The sequence below is a fragment of the Pleurodeles waltl genome, chromosome 2_2, assembly GCF_031143425.1.
Source record: "Pleurodeles waltl isolate 20211129_DDA chromosome 2_2, aPleWal1.hap1.20221129, whole genome shotgun sequence".
NCBI lineage: Eukaryota > Metazoa > Chordata > Amphibia > Caudata > Salamandridae > Pleurodeles > Pleurodeles waltl.
In genome coordinates, this window is record NC_090439.1 from 498,796,900 (window position 1) to 498,813,609 (window position 16,710).

The window sequence follows — 16,710 nt, forward strand, 5'->3', positions numbered from 1 at the left end:
CGGGATTTAGGGACAAGATCAGTACCATCGATCAGATCTTCCGATTTACTACCATCAAGTGGAAGATAGTAGATGCAGATCAGGGCCACTTATTTGTGGCCTTTGTCGATCTGAAATCTGCGTTTGACCTTGTCCCGCGCGCCAAGCTCTGGGAAGTCCTCAGCACTACTGGTGTTAAGGGTTCGATGATTAATATTATCAAGGATCTTTACTCTGATAACTGTGCCAAAGTCCGCTGGGGCGTGACTGGCGATCTGACTTCAGCTTTTCCAACAGTACGTGGTGTGAGGCAGGGGTGCGTTTTGGCACCTACCCTGTTCCTTTTGTTTATTAACGCTTGCTTGCCATACCTTTCAGATTGCCAAAGTGATGCCCCAAGCATGGGTGGGCAGAAGTTCCCTTGTCTTTTGTTTGCAGACGATACTCTGTTACTCTCTCGTACTGCCATGGGCCTTTCTAGACTGCTCTCCAGATTTATGGAATTTTGTATCGATCACGGGTTGTCAATCAATTCAGCAAAAACAAAATATATGGTCTTTGGGGACACCAGACACAAAATGAAGAGACCTGTATATTTAGAAGGTGTTCCCTTGGAAAGAGTGGGCACCTTTGATTAATTAGGCATTAAAGTGGAAGATTCATATCTTTGGTATGCTCATCACCAAAAATCTCTACTGTGCCTGAAACAAAGGGCAGGCGGCATTGCAAGATTTGCATTGAGATCTCCTAATTTTGCAATGTCCCCTGCCCTCGAAATATACAAATCTCAAGCTAGGGGGGGGTGCCCTACATAGGGCCGAACTTTGGGGCCACTGCAACTTAGCGAATTTGGCAAGGGCAGAAAATCAGTTTCTAAAAATGCTGTTAAAGGTTCCCTGTAGCACACCATCACTGCCCATCCGAATGGACCTAAACCTCTTTTCAATTTTGCAAATTGCTGCTTTAAGGCCTCTGTTGTTTTGGATCCGGTTATGGACAACAGATGCTCTAACTCCTGTTCGTTGTGGGCTTCTTAATTTGGTGGGTCGCGATTCTACTAGCAAAATCAAATGGTGTGTTTTTGTAGAACGATCTTTTACCCAGCTCGGCTTATGGTCTTATTGGCAGGATCCCACTTCCATTCCTAAAAATGCTGCACAGCTGCTAAAGGATGCTTTTTGGCATGATGTCCAGATTGGGCAATTTGCCAGTTCTGTCCCGCTGTCTATGTCCGACAACTTCCTATCTGTAAAATGCCATTATGAATTTGAGCCTTTTATGGACGCTGCGTTATCTCCATTTGCTCGTGCCCTTTTTATTAGGTTCAGAATTGGGTCTCTCCCTCTGTGTTCTCTAACGTACAAATGGTCCAGTTCCATTAATAGCTCTAAATTCTGCCCGATGGGTTGCAAAAGTGAAGAGTCTGTTTCACATGTTCTTTTTCATTGTCATGCTTATCATAAACAAAGACTTCTCTGGCTCATTCCGCTTTGCAAACAAATAGGGGCCAGATCTTGTTTGCATGCTGAGAGAATTTTAAAATGCGACTCATCTGTTCAGATAGTTTTACCAGTGGCAAAATTTCTTGAATCAATCTGGCGGTTTAGATTAGCAATTTTAAGGAACAAGTCTGGGTAGCCAATGCATAATTTAATTTTTGTATATTTATAGAATTTGGACGCATGATTTTAGTCTCCACCTTGTAGGACATTGATAATGGTTCACTATATTATTGACTATTTATTGATCTATGGAAACTGCCTTTTGTTTTTAAGCTGAGAGAACTTCAAGATGTGATTCACCCATCCAGATAGTTTTATCACTCTAAAAAAAAAAACAAAAAAAAATTCATTTCTTTTTTGGTAGATGAGATTCGCAATTTTAAGGAACAAGACTGGGTAACCAATTCTTAGATCCAGTTATGCATATTTATCGATTTGGATGCATGAATTTAACTTTTATCTTGCAGGACATTGATACTGCTTTACTATATCATTGACTATTTATTGATTTTTGGAACTGTTTTCTGTTAAGTGGACTTTTTTCATCATTAATAGGTGTTCATTCTGTTGCTCATTTTGCTTGATTTTTAAATTTCTTTTCTTATTCTTTCTTAATCTCTTTATTGTGCTTTTTTCCTTAGTGTTCCCTTGTTTTTAAAATTTTCTTGTTGTGTTCTTTACTTTTATGTTTTTTTTTTACTTACCGAAATAAAGTTAAATGATGATGACATTATTAGTACTGTCTCTATGCTACTGCGGTTGCTAGGTCCCTGAGCGACTCAACTGACTATCTTGATGAGGTGAGCCTGGCATGGCTTGAGGATTGTCTTTGACAATTTCTAGGCATGATAAATGGAGTGGGAGGAAATAAATGGGTGAGGCCTTTTAGGGATCTACTCACAATAGAAGATTTAAAAAGTGGGGGCTGATCAGGTAACCTAAGGAAGGCCGAAATGGCAGATAAAGACCCTTTAAGGGGGCCCAAAGCAGAGCCCTGCTGGGCCAGAGAAAGAGTGAACAAAAGAACCTCGGATAGAGGGGCAGAGAGGAAATAAACAGATTTGTTGGTGCACCATGCCACGAATATAGAAGTATACAGTTTTGGTGGAGGGACGCCTGGCTGCCAAGATAACATCGCAGACTTCGAGTGGAAGATCAAAAGTCATCAACTGTCGCCGCTCATTTTCCACGCATGAAGGCGGAGGTTGGACATGTTCAGGTGAAGAACCGACCCCTGTTGCTGCAACAGAAGATCCGCCCGAAAAGGCAGTCTGAGTGAAGAATCGATGGACATGCTCAATAGCTCTGGAGCCACCAAGATGACTTGGGCCTGCTCATTCCTGATCTTCTTGAGAACGCTGGGCAGAAGTGGTATAGGCGGAAAGGCAGAAAGGAAGCCAGAGTTCCACTCGAGACGAAAAGCGTCTCCGAGCGAGTGCCGCCTTGGAAACTCCAACATGCAAAAGAGCTGAGATTTTGCGTTCTCTGCGGAGGTGAACAGATCTAACCAAGGCTCTCCCCACTGCTGAAAGAGAGCCTGCGCCACCTCCAGATGGAGATGCCATTTGTGATCGGCTGTGCATCGACGGCTGAGTCTGTCCACTCTGGCATTGAGAGAACCCACCATACATTGAACCACCAGGGTAATGCCCTGATGTTCCAGCTATGTCCAGAGGTGTAGTGCCTCCTGACAAAGGGTGCAGGACCCTAATCCACCCTGTTCGTTGCAGTACCACGTGGCGGTAGTATTGTCCCTGAACACCTGCACCACTTTCCCTTTAAGAGAGGGAAGAAATGCCTTCAACGCAAGCCTGATCTCCCGGAGCTCCAGAATATTGATATGGAGCCCAGACTCCGCTGGAGACCAGAGGCCTCTGATCTCCGCCTGTCCCATGTGGCCGCCCCAACCCAGAAGCAACTCATCTGTCACTATTGATAGATCTGGCTGGGGAAGGGAGAAGGATCTGCCGTGGACCCAATACGAATTTGAAAGCCACCACTGCAGGTCTTTCACAGTCCCCTCTGAGATCTGAACCATGTCGGAGCGATTCCCCTGATGCTGCGCCCACTGGAACTTCAAGTCCCACTGTAGAGCCTGCATATGCCATCTGGCATGTGTTACTAGGAAGATGCAGGAGGCCATGAGACCCAGCAGCCTCTGAGTCAGTCTCACGGAAACCCAAGACAGAGGCTGACAGATCGGAATCACAGCCTAAATGTCTTGAGCTCGCCTTTCGGAACAATAACCCCCAAACTGCACTGTGTCCATGTAGGAAACTGCCACTGTTGGCATGGTTACCCCCTAACATTTTGCCTTTTGTTGATGCTAGCTTTGATTGAAAGTGTACTGGGACCCTGCTAACCAGGCCCAAGCACTAGTGTTCTTTCCCTAAAACTGTACCTTTGTCTCCTCAATTGGCACACCCCTGGCACACAGATAAGTCCCTTGTAAATGGTACCCCTGGTACCAAGGGCCCTGACTCCAGGAAAGGTCTCTAAGGGCTGCAGCATGTATTATGCCACCATGGGGACCCCTCACTCAGCACATGCACACTGTCTCACAGCTTGTGTGTGCTGGTGGGGAGAAAAAGATGATTGAAAGTATGCTGGGACCCTGCTAACCAGGCCCCAGCACCAGTGTTCTTTCCCTAAACTGTACCTTTGTTCCCACAATTAGCACAGCACTGGCACACAGATAAGTCCCTTGTAAATGGTACCCCTAGTGTCAAGGGCCCTGATGCCAGGAAAGGTCTCTAAGGGCTGCAGCATGTCTTTTGCCACCCTGGGAACCCCTCACTCAACACATGCACACTGCCTCACAGCTTGTGTGTGCTGGTGGGGAGAAAATAACTAAGTCGACATGGAACTGCCCTTAGAGTGCCATGCCCACAACTCACTGCCTGTGGCATAGGTAAGTCACCCCTCTAGCAGGCCTTACAGCCCTAAGGCAGGGTGCACTATACCACTAGAGCGTCTAAGCCAATTCTTAGACATTTTAAGGGCAGCGTAGCCATAAAGAGTATATGGTCTGGGAGTCTGACGAATACGAACTCCACAGTTCCATAATGGCTACATTGAATTCTGGGAAGTTTGGTATCAAACATCTCAGCACAATTAATCCACACTGATGACAGTGTGGGATTTATTGCAAAATGCACACAGTGGGCATCTTAAAGATGCCCCCTGAATACCAGTCCTAACACCAGTGTTAGGCTGACCAGTTCCTGCCAGCCTGCCACATCCAGATGGGTTTCTGGCCACATGGGGTGACTGCCTTTGTCACTCTGTGGCCAGGAACGAAGCCTGTATTGGATGGAGGTGCTTCTCAGCTCCCCCTGCAGGAACTGTAACACCTGGCGGTGAGCCTCAAAGGGTCATGCCTGTTGTTCCAGCGCCCCAGGGCGTTCCAGCTAGTGGAGATGCCCGCCCCAACGGACACAGCCCCCACTTTTGGCAGCAAGTCCGGAGGAGATAATGAGAAAAACAAGAAGGAGTCACCCACCAGTCAGGACAGCACATAAGGTGTCCTAAGCTGAGGTGACCCCTTGCTTAAGAAATCCTCCATCTTGTTTAGGAGGATTCTCCCAATAGGAATAGGAATAGGGATGTGCCCCCCTCCCCTCAGGGAGGAGGCACAAAGAGGGTGTAGCCACCCTCCAGGACAATAGCCATTGGCTACTGCCCCCAGACCTAAACACACCCCTAAATTGAGTATTTATGGGTGACCCTGAACCCAGGAGATCAGATTCCTGCAGCCTGAATAAAGAAGAAGGACTGCTGACCTGAAAGCCCCACAGAGACGACGGAGACAACAACTGACTTGGACCCAGCCCTACCGGTCTGTCTCCAGACTCAAAGAACCTGCAAATCGATGCATCCAGTGGGACCAGTGACCTCTGAGGACTGACCTGCACCTAAAGGACCAAGAACCTCCTGAGGACAGCAGCTGTGTCCAGAAACAACAGCAGAGAAAGCAACTTTAAAGAGACTCCAACCTCCCGCCAGAAGTGTGAGTCTTCACACTCTGCACCCGATGCCCATGGCTTGATTTCAGGACAACCAACACCGCAGAGATGACTCTTAGGCAACTCCAACGATGTGGACACCCTGAGTCGACCTCCCTGTACCCCCACATTGACGCCTTCAGAGAGGATCCAGAGGCTCCCCCTGACCATGACTGCCTGGTAACAAAGGAACCCGACGCCTCGTCCAAGTACTGCACCCACAGCCCCCAGGACCTAAAGGAACCACCTACCATTGCAGGAGTGACCAGCAGGCGGCCCTCATCCTAGCCCAGTTGGTGGCTTGCCCGATAAGCACCCCTGTGCCCTGCCTGCATCGCCAGAGTGACCCCCGCGTCCCTCCATTGTTTTCTACAACAAAACCGACACATACTTTGCACACTGCACCCGGCCGCCCCTGTGCCGCTAGGGTGTATTTTGTGTGCCTATGTGTGTGTCCCCAGTGCTCTACAAAACCCCCCTGGTCTTCTCCCCAAAGACGCAGGTACTTACCTGCTAGCAGACTGGAACCCCATGTTCTTCATAGACGCCTATGTTATTTGGGCCCTCCTTTAACCTCTGCACCTGACCGGCCCTGTGTTGCTGGTGCTGAGGGTTTGGGGTTGCATTGAACCCCCAACTGTGGGCTGCCAATGCCCAGGAGACTGAACTTGTAAGTGTTTTACTTACCTGAGAAACTAAACAATACTTACCTCCCCCAGGAACCGTTGATTTTTGCACTGTGTCCACTTTTAGAACAGCTTATTGCTATTGTTGCCAAAACTGTGTGTACTAGTGCTTTGAATCAAAGTTCTATACTTACCTTTGTGAAGTACCTTGCATTTTATGTACTTACCTCAAATCTTGAATCTTGTGCTTCTAAAAATAAATTAAGAAAATATATTTTTCTATATAAAAACTATTGGCCTGGAGTGTGTGTTCCTCATTTATTGCCGGTGGGTGTATAACAAATGCTTAACACCACCCTTTGATAAGCCTACTTCTCAACCACACTACCACAAAATAGAGAATTAGTATTATCTAATTTTGACACTATCAACCTTTAAGGGGAACCCTTGCACTGTGTGCACACTATCTCTAGCAAACTTCCTACACCTGGCGCATAGTAGAAGTATTCACGGTCCCCGGGTGACCCTTCCACCAAATATCATGAAGGTCAATGGTCCTAAAGTGTTTTGTGGCGTGAATACCCGCTGTGCCTGGCAGGGGAGGAAATGATCGATCCCAGTCTGTATCCTGTAAACAATTAAAGTCCCCTCCCTATATCCCTGGTGCTTGTGGCATTAATAGTGTGGTAGGTGTCAGAGAGTCCAGAAAAGCAGCCTGCGTGGTGTTTTGTGCATAGACAGATATTAAGTAAAAGATGCGTCCATCTACGGTACCCTGAACCACCACCTAGCAGCCCTCGGCATCAGTCAAAACCCTTTCCCTCACAAAAGAGACCTCAGGAGCAAACCAGATAAGAACCCTCGTGCATAAGCGGAATATCCCGTGCCATATAATTGCCCACCCCATTTTCTGCTCACTTTATCCAGTTCACTCATAGTGAGGTGAGTTTCCTGTAGTCAGGCCATATGTATTTGCAGTCGCCTAAGGTGTGTGTAAATCCTATACCTTCTGGCTGGCGTAGTTCTGCCCCTAACATTCCATGTAAGCCCATTGTAGATAGCAGCCATAAGTAGCAAGTAAATGAGTCCATACTCAGTGGGCCACTGAACCCCCTATATTGTACCTTCGCTCCCAGCTCCTGCTACCACCATTGGAATCTGAAGACAGTGTGAAACGAACCAAGAAATCAAAAAAGTGAGGAACTCCCAATCCCCAGGCCTGATTCTGGAATAACCTCATGCCACCCTTTAACAAACTAAATAACAGATGCACATCAGATACTTGCATTCCTATCGTGTCCTTACAGGAGAGTTCAACAGGGGGAAGCATGCCGCAGAGCGAGGTGTGGACCCAGGTGGGAAAGTGCAGTGGAAGAGGATGAACCACCTTTATCCGAGCCAGAATCCAATGTCTGTTCAGTATGAAGGATGAGTAGGGGTTGACAGTACAAAGGGATGCTTCCTTGACCGTTCATGCTTGGGCTGCTTCCATCTGGTCCTTAGTTGGCTTTGACCTGAGTGATTTCCTCTTCCGATTCCATGTCCTAGGTGTAAGACAAAGCATGTTCTCCGAGTTCTCTCACTGTGTTCCCCCCAGATTCTTGGCATGTAGCCACATCCAGACGTCTTCTGGAGAGTGAAAAATGTGGTTCCTATCACCATCAGTCACACAGAGCTTTGCCGGGAACAGCAGGGCATATTTCAAATTTACTTTGCGTAGCCGCGACTTGACCTTTGCGTAGGAGTTTCGCTGGTTTTGCACTGTCATGGTAAAATCAGGATAAGCCGTGATCGTGCCACCTTCATATTTCCATGGACCTTTAGTCTGGAACCTCTGCAAGGGCAGGTCTCGTTCCCGGTAGTTAAGCGGCCAGGATATTAACAGTTGCGCTGGGGCACCAGGTGACTGAGGCCATCCTGGGATACAGTGTGCCCATTCAATGGGGAAGAATTTCAGGACCTTGCCCTCCATCACTGTGTCAGTAAGCCAACTTTCGCAGAATAATTATGCACTGGGGCCTTCTGTGCATTCTGGAAAACCAAGGAAGCAGACATTATTGTGGTGTGAGCGTCCTTCTGCATCTTCCGCCCTGCGTTAAAGCGTAGCTACTGCAGCCTCCACTCGTTTCAGAAGGTCATGCATTTCCTGTACCGACGGGCCCACGGCACCAAAGGTGGATTCCGTGTCTCCAACACAATCAGCCAGATTGCGATGGTCTGCTCGTAGCAGGTTAACCTCCAATTACATTTTGTCAATCCGGGTTTCCATAGAGGACTTCATGTTCAGATGGCCTGCAAAACCTTTTCAAATTGCATGGAATATGTTGACAGTGTGGCTTTGAGCTGTTGCAAGCCATTTGGGCTTTTATCTGGGAGATTGTTCAGGTAGCTGGAGGAACAGTAGGGAATCCAGCCGACTAGAAAGCGCCTCCAGGGAGGGGGATGGGGGAAGTGGAACCGCAGGGCCCCAGGTATTTAAAAGCTGGTAGTGACATCACCTCCAGCGTGATGGAGAGATCCTCGATGCACCACCGGAGTGGCCACCGGGGTCTTCTCCTTGCCTTTCCTACCCTTAGCGATAGACCTTCAGAGGCGCAAAGACTTCTCTGTCGCCGTTGCACTTTATGGCCTCCTATGTGTGTCTGAACCTGCGCGATCGCCGCAGGTAAGTGTATCCTCTGGTGCCGGGGGGATCATCAGTAGCCGCTGCAGAGGTCCCAACTCAGCGCCGTCCCCCTCTTCTTAGGCCTCACGCAGTCGCAGCTCACCACCAGGCTGGGGTGCACATTCAGCAGGTAAATGTGCCCCCTGGCATCAGGATGATCGTCGGTGGTTGTTGCTGATGCCCAGATACCACACTGTCTCCCTCTTCCCAGGTCCCACGCAGCTGCAGTCCACCTCCAGACCCAGCCGGGCCATGTGTCTTCGTCACACTATGTGGCTGTCAATGTCTGTCTGGGCCTGCGTGATCACAGCAGGTATGTGTACCCCCGGCGTCAGGGGGACCATCAGTGGCTGCTGCAGAGGCCCAGACACAGCACCATCTCCCTCTTCTTAAGCCTTGTGCGACCATGCCACACTGCACGGCCACCAACATCTGTCTGGGCCTGCACAATCGCAGCAGGTAGATGTGCCCCCTGGCATCAGGGGGGATCATCTGTGGTTGTTGCCGCGACCCGGATACCATGCCATCACCCTCTTCCCCGGCCTCGCACAGTTACGGTCGATCGGTCAGTCGCCTGCATGCCTGCCTGCCTGCATTTGCTGTGTATATTGCAGTGGAGAATTATTTGTGAAAGTTTACATTTCAGTATTGTGAGTATTTTTAAACGTGTTCTTTCAACATGGTAATCTCCTTTTAGGAACCTTGTGTAGTGAAATAATAAATGTCTTCTTTGGACTAATTAGTGCATTCCACAGATTTTTTTGTCAGCTCATGAGTAGTTCAGCTCTGTCATTAGTGAAAAGCAAAACACACAGGACATTCTCTTGCAAAATTACCTGCTTTGCCACAATAGAGACATAATTTCAAAGAACCTCTCCTATCTTTTTCTTCCATGGATAACAGAGAACAGATACCCCCCATTTGCATTGGTTCACTACTTTCCTGATTCTTAGTCTCTTCTTTTTTCTCAGCATGTACAACAATAAGACGTGTATTATCTCCTCTACCTTTTTCTCCTTTTCTTTAATTTAATCGATGATCAACTTTAATGACTAAATCAATAAATTCACCACAATCTTCGGGAAGTTCTACTATCTGAGGCAAAATGTCTTTCAACTCATCTCGGAGTCCCCAATAAAATAATGAGGTTGTTTTACTCTCTGGCCAATGGGGTTCTGATACTAATCTATTGAAAGTGGTTACGTATGTTAAGAGGTGTTTATTCCCTCGTTTCAAATTCAATTACTCAGTATCACTGGATTGCATAAAGGCGTGTCAAAAAAAATGTTTCTTCATTTGGGCTTGTAACTCTGGGAAATTATACAAAAGAGGGTCATCGTTTAGGACTAAGGGAATAGACCAATTAGCAGCATTCCCTGCAAGGTACAAAAGGACAAAAGCAACTTTTGCAGCATCTTCCAGAAATGTTGCGGGCCTGCACAAAAACTGCAAGTGACATTAGTTCATGAATATATCAAATTTACTACTATCGCCAGTGAATCTTTCTGGCGGAGCCAATGGAACTAGTGTAGGGGTCACTACAGTCAGTTTCATAGGTGTTGCTTCTTCAGGTATAGTAGGTTTATTAGGAACAAAGGTTAGTGGTTTGAGAAAGGGTTTGTCTGTTCTAGGAATTGCACCTAAGCATTGTTCCCCTTTAATCTTGTATCTCTCAAGTTGTTCTCTAAGGGAATCATTTTACTCCCTCATTGTGCTGCCTGAGCCTGAACCTGCGTCAGAGCCCACACAAGATCCTCCATGTTGACCTCTGTCTGAGACGTCTGAGACATCTTCGCTCGGGTGGACTTAATTTTCATGGGCTTGGCTTTCTGACAAGACCCTTCCACTCACCTGAATTCCAGGTTCAGCGGGAGCGAAGAAAATAAAACCTTCACCCGTAAGTACTATTCTCTCATATCTGAAATGAACAGGGAACAAGCAAATAGTCTCTGGGGGAAAGGGATGGGGGAAAGGGATAGGGAACAGGGATTTGGGAAGGGAAAAGAACCAAAAACACTGGTTCACAAAGGAGCGTCACTGTTGTTCTAAGAAAGTTGCCTCAGGGTTTGGTGCAGGAATTTCTAAGACCAAAAACAAATCAAAAGCAAAAGAACTACAAATATCACAGTATTTCAGCAAAATAACAATAATTATCATTTGATTGAGCAATCACCGAGCCTTTCAGCAAAATCACAATAATTATTAGAACTTGAAAGCTCAACTATTAAACACTTTTGTAACTCACAACAAAGTCGTTATAAAATCAAACTTATGAATTTGTCTTTTGTTATTCGTTTTCACACAATACACTCACTCCAAAAATATCAGCATAAATGTCTAATTTTGCATATATATCGAGCAATGCTTTCAGGAGTTCACAACACTTAACTTCAATGCTGCCTTTAAAAATACTTCTCAAGCTGTCTTTGGAAAATAGTCTTGTATCACGGGTTTCTCAGCATCGATGAATGTTTTTCATAATGTGCCAAAAAATCACTAATCTCAAGTAGGTTGACAACAGGGGAACAAGAGGGGGATTATGCACAAACCGACTTCTACTGAAATATTTTCAATTATTTGAGGGAGAAGGAATACTGTTCGTAAATTCTCTAGCTGCTGCAAATTAATCTGCTCCAGAGAGGGAAGATCCGATGAAGCCTCGCACTGAAATGATGACTCTTTAAAGAATCACGGAAACTCCATCTGAACCGGGAACACCTGTGAGCAAAGGAAGACTCGAAGCCAAGCACAGGAAACACCTTGGCAGTTCTATTTATAGACTGGTGATGAGTCATCAGACACATGCTGGTGATGAGTCATCAATCACTTCTTATGGTTCATATGAAGGAGTTCTGGTGATGAGTCATCAGACACATGCTGGTGAGGAGTCCTCAAACACTTCTGATGATTCGTATGAAGGGATTCGATGTCTCCATAAACCACTTGGCACACAGTTCACAAGTGGAACAACACTTGCTTTTATCAATATAAAGAAACATGCAATGTAGTTTTCCTCACAAGTTACAGGGAAGTGCTTTACTGTAAACACATTCATGGCATGTTTCATCGTTCTTCATACATGCTGATTTATTTTGTGAGGTTGCAGCAAGAAGCGTGTGTGTCTGTGAGTACGAGTCCTAACAGCAATAGAAATTATATCCATTGATATTTAACAGGTGAACAACATCAATTCTTTGTTAATTGCAATTTATTAACATTTCCAGGACTTCCTAAATAACCTTCTGATTAGAATGGTATGTTGGGCTTCATGCAAAACAATTAAAAATTAATTTGAAAAACATCTAACTGTGGCTCTATCAAAATAGCGGTTGGTACCTAGAACAAAGAACAAAACCTACAAGGACAGTAGCATTTTGTTATACTTCTCCTTAATATGGATCAGCATTCAGCATTTCTCTTCATCAGTTGGACATCTGTTTGGTCAGCTTCAGCAACGGGCTGTGTAAGGGGATGGTTCAGACCCGGGGGACTCTGAGCTATCTGAACCATTTAAGTGCAATATCTAAGGGATCAGCATTCAGCATTAGAAAGCATAAGCAATAAAGTCCAAGACAGAATTTTAAGTCATCAGGAACTGTTCAGCCCCTCAAACAAAACCACTACGGGGAAGAATCAGAATAGAATGAGCCTCCCCTCATCAATGCAGTTGGGCTAAGTTAAAATGTCCTAAAGAACTTCCCTCATTGTCATTGGTCAGAATATTATGCATTTACAATTAGTACAATAGAAATAAAAACCCAAATCTAAGATATAACTAAACTGTCTTTCACATGTCGATGATTGGCTCCTCTTCTTCTGTTCCCATCGTCAGACTCATCAGATATCTTTCTTGTTGCGATCTGTACTCCAGTCAGTGCATCAAACTTTACAAAGTTGCAGTTTCTAATACAAGACATTCTAGCAGGCATTTCTCATGAGAAAGTTAAAGACATCTGCTAAACGTTTGGTCAACACAGTGTGAACAATAGAGGCATTAAATCTCAAATCATACAATTTCCACTATTTTCTTAGACATTGCAGCTTAGTGTGAGGCTGTGCAGACTAGGCCCAAACCTCACTAACTTACGGTCTATAATTAATAAAAGCTAAATACATAATGTAAAATCATTAATATGACATACTACTACAGTTTCTCTACGCATGCACATCAATTGAATAATAATAGGCATTTACTAAAAGCATTACGTATTTCATGGCAGCCACTCAAGTGGCACATTTTCCAAATTGCACATTATTTTCTATATTAGTCAATTTCTATGCAAATTCTCAACCCATAACAAATGAAAATCACTAGTAAGTAATTTAGCTTTTACAGAGGTGCCTCAGTCACGGTTAAAAGATTACACTATCATGTAGTGTCATGGAATGGAATGAGCTCCAGTCTGAAACTTGCCCGAAAGAAAGCATCTATCAACCACGAGAAACGTAGCTACTCACCCCTCCTCATATGCCATTAATAACTGTCATGATTGTAAGGTATATATGTTTAAAGGGGGTATAGTGGATATGAAAAACTGACCTTGTACCATTATGCTATGATAATGTAATATGGTTTCAAAAGTAAAGAGATTGAAAAGGGCAGTACACAAAAATATCTTGTATTCCTGATGCAGAACATATGTGTGTATATATATATATATATATATATATATATATATATATATATATATATATATATATACATACGCATGCAATTAATCAATTAATCATTTGTAATCTAGGGTGGCTAATTTTTCATTATCACTTTGCAGGATACTTCACATGCAGAGACTGCGCAGAGCCACTGAAGAACCTGTAATTTGCAGACTAAAGCCCTCATTAGGACCTTGGCGGCAAATGCCGTCTACCGCCAACATACTGTTGCTACCGACCGTCCATGCCACTATGACTGTCGCCGGAATTCCGCCAGAAGGCTGGCGGAAATCCGGCGACGGTCATGCAGAGGACGGCAGTAAGGTGGCGCTGCTGCCAGCAGCAGTGCCACAACAGCAAAACACTGCCTACCGTATCATGTTCCATGATACGGCCTGGCAGTGTTTTGCTGGCAGCAGCGCTGCGTCCCGTCTCCTGCCGGAGGACCCCTTGCAAGCAGGTAAGTCGGGTTCTCTGACAGGAGGGGGGTGCTGTGTGCATGGCTTTGGCCAAACCGCCAATGTCATAATAGTGGAAGTAGGTACTGCCAGCCTGTTGGCAGTAATACCTCCACTATCGCACCGACCACCGGGGTTGTAATGACCCCCTAAGAGTCATGGCGCATTATTCAGTGTTTCACTCCCTTCTATTTTCCTATGAATCAGGCCCATGGTCCCTTTGAAAACTATAGCTATGACCAGATAGTGAGCTTATGGAGTGTTTCCCAAACTCTCCTCTGCTTCCTGGAGTTAGCCTACACTGCTCGTAACTGCTACCAGGAGAAAATGAGGTGCGCAAAGGGAATAGCTGTGTTACCCAACTAGAATCAAATAGTATCCGTAACACCAATGGTAAGCATATTCACCAAGCCTACAGTCCAGATACTATAAAATACCTGGGGAACCAGTGAAATGGCCACACAATCTAATTCTGCCTTCTGCCATACCATTACCAACCTCCCTCCCAGTTTGTGTAGAACAGGAGGTTTGGAAAGTAAGACCAGTAGACAGTGTTTGTAATCATGTCCCACCCATGTGACCACATTGTTTATCCTGGGAGATCACTTTTTGAACTTTCTTCTGGGCATTACCTCCTCATACCTGTTTCCCATTACAGTACTTACTTCAATGAGCTGACACCTAAGCACGCAACCTGCTTCTTACACAAATCCATACTTTTTAATGAAAATATTTATTTAAATTATAAAGTTATACAATCACAATTAACCTTATAGGTTTTCTATTGGGCTCAAATACAGACACACCAAAAACAGATGATTCCGCCTAATACCAATCTGTAATAATTCACAAAAGTGTTTAAGGATGCTCAGATGCCTACGTTACAAATTTCCTGCATTTCTGCATCACAGCAGCCTTGAATGCAGCCCAGGACGATGTCATGCCTCTGGTCGACCACCCCGAATCACATTAGGAGGATTCTTCCCTGAGAGTCATATACTGAAATTAAAGCCTGGTTTAGCCATCTACTTAGTTTAGCACTTGAAGGTATCAAACCTTGCCCAGCTAAACTAAACGTAACAAACATGGCATCTGTCTTTCTCGGAGAAACAATTCTTGCTAAAAAATGACTGTTAAAGCTTTTTTAATGCCCAGTGTGTGCTGCTACTGTTCCTCATCTGAATTTAAAGAAGGACACAAAACAGACAATACATATCCTCAGAACAATCCCAGGCTAACAAAGACCTCAATTCTCTATTTGTCTGGCAGTGGAAATGGCACCAAAAAGACTTAGTAGGTAAGAAACTTCAAACCCACCGGATCTACAGGCTCAAAGGGGGGGTGAGCTGTAAAGCATGTTTTATTTTACACCAAAGGTTAATCCGAGATTGGTATTGAAATTGTGGTTCCCTAAGAAGAAAACACCTTAACAGTCTGGAAACCAAAGGTGCCACACTCTTAAGGTCTGGATCTGTGAAAACTCTTACTGTGCCTGTTGTACACAGAAAGTTTAAATATCTAGAACCATGTTAAATCCTCCTTGAGGAACTTCAGATTATTAATAGGTTCCATCAACATGTCGGATGCCAGTCTGTTATCACGCTACTTGTCAAAGGACTGCCAGATCTATAAATATAATTTTAACATTGAGGGTCATCTAGGCTGTTGTACTAATAAGGCCACTTCTGGAGACCATCTCTTGGATTCTAGATTTAGCCTGTCAAGAACCATGCCACCCACTGAAGTCTCTGTAGAACTGTGAGGGACAGCTGTGGTTTTGTTAATGGGAATGGTTCCAGTAGAATTCTCTAGTGTGGACAGATTACCAGCTGAAGAAGTGTTGAAAACCATTAGCAATGAATCAGGTGTGGGACTACCAGAAGAAGCTTTGCCAAGTCGCCCTTCTCCTTTTGTAATAATCTTCATATCCGGGAAATGGGTGGTATAGGAGGCATATAAAATCCCCTCTGGCTTTCTGAAGGACATTGCATCTACCCTCCGAATTTTCTGGGAGGGCACAAATGTGCTGTGTAGATGCCTCTTTCTAGTTTGGTTAGAAACTTTTGGCCTGTTTGTCAGTGTGTTTAACTGTGTCTACTGGGATCCTGCTAATCAGGACCCCAGTAGTTATGCTCTCTTCCTATAATTATGGTTGTCGCATACTGTTAATTCAGTATTTCACCCACAATTGGCACACTGGTACCCCAATACAAGTCCCTAGTATATGGTACCTTGGTACCCAGGGCATCAGGGTTCCAGGGGATCCCTATGGGCTGCAGCATATCTTTTGCCACCCATAGGGAGCCCATGCAAAGGCCTTTGCAGGACTGCCATTGCAGACTGCATGAAAATGTGCATGCACCCTTTCACTGTCATTTACACTGCACCAGGTCACTTATAAGTCACCCCTATAGCAGGTACTCTAGCCCAGAGGGCAGGGTGCAGAGTATCTGTGTGTGAGGGCACCCCTGCACCAGCAGAGGTGCCCCCACGACCTCCAGGACCATTTTTCTAGACTTCACAAGTGCAGGGATGCCATTTTACCTGTGTACTGGACATAGGTCGCTACACAGGACTCCCAGTCCCTGCTCTGGTGTGAAACTGGACAAAGGAAAGGGGAGTGACCACTCCCTTGCCCATCACCACCCCAGGGGTGGGGCTCTGAGCTCCTCCAGAGGGTCTCTGGTTTTTTGCCATCTTGGATTCCGAGTTGGCAGGGAACTCTGGGAGCATCTGAGTGGCCAGTGCCAGCAGGTGATGTCAGAGCCCTTCCCTGATAGGGGCTTACCTGTTTAGGTGACCAATCCCTCTTTCATGGCTATT